The 4,187-nt window shown below is 39.6% G+C and overlaps 1 long non-coding RNA gene across 1 annotated transcript; it reads left to right on the top strand.

Moving 5' to 3' along the window:
* The first annotated feature begins 257 nt into the window (after positions 1 to 257).
* LOC138954543 (uncharacterized) lies at positions 258 to 3,740 on the top strand. The gene is made up of 2 exons (XR_011451884.1): positions 258 to 426; positions 2,109 to 3,740. It is a non-coding gene; the product is annotated as an uncharacterized lncRNA (long non-coding RNA).
* The last annotated feature ends 447 nt before the right edge of the window (positions 3,741 to 4,187 follow it).

Here is a 4,187-nt window from a genome sequence, read left to right as displayed (position 1 = left end):
AGATTCTATTGCACTTGTACAGAAAACAAACCATGATCTGTCAATCGACAGAAGGGGAAAAATTTCAAATGCTCAACTGAACAAAAAGTACAAAAAACTTGGTTCTGCTGAAGTTCCAATCACAGATATGTTGTTTGGCAATGACCTGAAAGCTGCATGTGCAAACATTGATACAACAGCTAGAATGGGCCTGGGTCTCAGTCAGTCAAGTGGAGTAAAAGGTCAAAAGTTTTTTCCACAAAACCCCTTTGCAAAAAACGATTGGAATTGGAGGCCAAGAGGTGCAGGAAGAACCTGGACACCAAGAGGCAGAATGAGAGGGAGAGGACCTTACCGTGCACGGGGCAGAATGAACTACCGCGGCAGCGGACGAACCGAGTGGCAACAAGGCCAGCAGTAGCTCCACTACCTTCTCTGCCAAAATCTGTAAGTAAAGATACAATACCTAACCGCCCTTTTGAAGCAGGTAGACTAAAAAAGTTTGTTCAAAAATGGGAAGAAATAACATCAGACCCATTTATTCTTGACATGGTGTGCGGTGCTGATATTCCAATAGATGAGTTTTCTGACTTAAATTCTGAAAATCTTTCTTACTTGAAAAATCAAGTACAAGGAAATCTATGGACAAAAATGGATTCGGAAATTGAAAAACTGTTATCCTTGGGAGTTATTGAAAAATCGGTGCATCAGGAAGATGAAATTATCTCCCCTGTTTTCATGGTCCCAAAACCTGATGGCTCCTACCGTCTCATTTTGAATCTAAAAAAGTTTAATGATTCAGTACAATATGAGCACTTTAAGATGGACAATCTTACGTCAGCAACTCAAATGATGATAAGAGGCTGCTACATGGCTTCAGTGGATCTCAGACATGCATACTACTCTGTACCAATAAAAGCAGAATGCAGGAAATACCTCAAATTCATGTGGAGAAACAAACTTTATCAGTATACCTGCTTCCCAAATGGACTAAGTAACTGCCCTCGTTATTTCACAAAGTTAATGAAACCAGTCTATGCCACACTCAGATCACAGGGATATTTATCCACTTCCTTTATTGATGATAGTTATCTGCAAGGTAATTCTTTTGAAGAGTGTGCAGAGAATGTGTCAAAGACAGTGAAATTACTCGATTCACTGGGATTTATTATCCACACAGAGAAATCAGTTCTCAAACCCTGCAAGAAACTGAGGTACTTGGGGTTTCTTTTAAACTCTGAAGATATGACAGTTACTTTACCCCTGGAAAGAAAGCAAAAAGTTGTGCTCGCATGTTCAGAACTGAAAAGAAAGAAGAGGGTGACCATAAGAGAACTGGCACAAGTTATAGGCCAGTTGGTAGCAACCTTTCCAGCTGTTCAGTGGGGCCCACTGTTTTATAGGAGTTTAGACAGACTGAAATCCACATCGTTAAAATTTTCTGCAGGAAATTTTGAATCGCTGACAAGCTTGACAGATAAGACAACAGAAGAACTAGACTGGTGGATTAAAAATTTAGATTCCTCTTTTTTCCCCATTGAAAAAACTAATCCTGAAGTTGAAATCCAGACGGATGCTGCAAGTTCAGGTGGTTGGGGAGCTGTTTGTGGTCAAATTAAGACTGGAGGGCGATGGTCCGAAACAGAAATGAATTTGCACATCAATGTTCTAGAAATGATGGCAATTTTGTACGCTTTGAAAAGTTTCAAAGAAATGATCACAGGTAAACATGTAAAAGTCTTGACAGACAACACATGTGCAGTCTCCTATATATCCAATATGGGAGGATCGCGTTCTCCAGATTGCAATAACGTTGCAAAACAAATTTGGATGTGGTGCAAGGAAAATGGTATTTGGATATCAATTTCACATATCCCAGGAATACTGAATACAGAAGCTGACGTTTTGTCAAGACAATTCAATGATCGTACTGAGTGGAAATTGAATCATGATATTTTCTGCAAATTAAAAGATCGTCTGCTGAAGCCAGACATCGATCTATTTGCATCACGATTAAATTTTCAGATGAAACCATTCGTGTCCTGGATACCAGACCCAGAAGCCTTGGCCATTGATGCCTTTACCCAAGATTGGTCAAAATGGTTAATATATGCCTTTCCGCCTTTCAGCTTGCTGCAGAAAGTGCTCAACAAATGGCAGCGCGACAGAGCGGAAGGAATCTTGATCGTTCCAAAGTGGCCTACGGCAGTATGGTACCCCCAGATGTTGAAAATGCTGACACAAGAGCCTGTTCTTCTTCCAAAGGGAAAGCTTACCATTCATCTACCACATACGCAAGATGTGCATCCGCTCCACAGGACTCTGCAACTTCTGGCTTGTTGCTTATCAGGAAATCCCTCGAAGCAAGAGGAGTTCAAGGTGAGACTTTCCAAGTTATCTGGGCATCGTGGCGACCTTCAACCAGACAGCAGTATGCCTCCTACCTCAGCAGATGGAGCAAGTTTTGTGTGCAGTGCCAGTGTGATCCCCTTCGTCCGACTATAGATGAGGTGTTACAGTTCTTGACTAAGCTGTATGAAGATGGCTTAGGATACAGTGCTATAAACACTGCAAGGAGTGCACTATCTGCAGTGGTTATTCTACCAGACAATAAAACAGTAGGATGTCACCCTTTAGTAATTCGATTTCTAAAGGGAATCTTTGAACTGCGTACACCACAACCAAGATACAATGAAACTTGGGATGTAGACAAAGTTTTGCAGTTTTTCAGAAACATGGGTGAAAATTCTGAACTTTCATTGAAGGATTTGACTTTAAAATTGTGTTCCTTGTTGTTGTTAATTACTGCCCACAGAGTGCAGACAATTCATTTGATCAGGTTGAGAAATATTTGTTTTCATGATGATGGATGTACAATTTACATAACTGAAAAGTTGAAGCAGTCTAGACCTGGCTTTCATCCAAAACCTTTGCAGTTACCGTTTTATACAGAAGACAAAACTTTGTGTGTGGTGACTTGTCTTCGACAGTACATTAATAGTACTGTAGAATTCAGATGTGAGAGTGATGAGACTGACCAGTTACTTTTGTGTTACCAACAGCCACATGGACCAGCGGCGAAAGACACCATAGCTAGGTGGCTAAAAACTGTACTCATACGCGCAGGAATTACAAATTTTGCACCCCACAGCTTTCGGGGCGCATCATCTTCAGCAATGTTCAAGTCGGGTGTTGCTGTTCAAGATATTTTGAAAGTGGCAGGCTGGTCAAATGTATCCACTTTCAAAAAGTTCTATAACAAACCACTGGAAAGTAAAGATAAATCAAACACTATCTTAAACTATTATGCGAAAGTTGGAAAATAAAAATCTTCCAGCTCAGTAATCTAAGTTTGATTACATTCTGATAATTTGGTTTTTTGGAGGGGCTGCTGTGGTGGCCGGAAGTCGTATGAGCAATCGAACTTTGATTACATTCTGATAATTTGCATTGGGACAGTTAAAAAATTCAAGACAAGGGAGCTAACAAATGGAGATCTAGAGACAATTATCTCCCTGGCTCCATGTAAGAAAAGCAAATGTTTTTGTGGACAATTGATCCATTGTTTTCAAATGTGTTGTAGTGTTTATTGTTTCTTTGGTTATGAAGAAATTGCAATTCCCATAATGAATGGAGAATAAATGCATCACTTATTTTTTGTAATACATGGTTGTTTCAAACAATGTATGTTTGGTGTAAAAGCCAAGACAGGTGTTCACTATTCTCATGTTGTCCTTTGAGAATAAATGTTTGACATTTCACTTTAGTGTGACTTTGATTATTCCTTTGTTTGAAATATAATCTTTAATCAACCAACTTTAAAATCTCACAAATCACGTAGTTTCGGTAAACTACGAGAAGTGGAATTCAAAACATAAACGAGTACTCACCTGAGTCGAAGTTTGTGTAGAATTCCACGATGTAGTTTACAGGAACGGAGGGATATGTGCCCACCCTTCAGTTTCACCCTCTCCAATAAAGGAAATAAGCTAATTTATCAAATGTAAATACAACCGAAACATTTTTGGTTGCTTAAAGAAAAATCAGATCATCTGATATGGTTATATCAGATGACCTGTGCTGTGAAAAATGGCGTGTTTCCGGCGGTGTGCGCATCTCACATATCCCTCCGTTCCTGTAAACTACATCGTGGAATTCTACACAAACTTCGACTCAGGTGAGTACTCGTTTATGTTTTGAATTTTACG

This window comes from Littorina saxatilis, unplaced genomic scaffold (assembly GCF_037325665.1).
Source record: "Littorina saxatilis isolate snail1 unplaced genomic scaffold, US_GU_Lsax_2.0 scaffold_3342, whole genome shotgun sequence".
NCBI classification, from domain to species: Eukaryota; Metazoa; Mollusca; class Gastropoda; order Littorinimorpha; family Littorinidae; genus Littorina; species Littorina saxatilis.
Note: the sequence above shows the minus strand (reverse complement) of the source record. Positions and strands in the feature narration are given on the sequence as shown.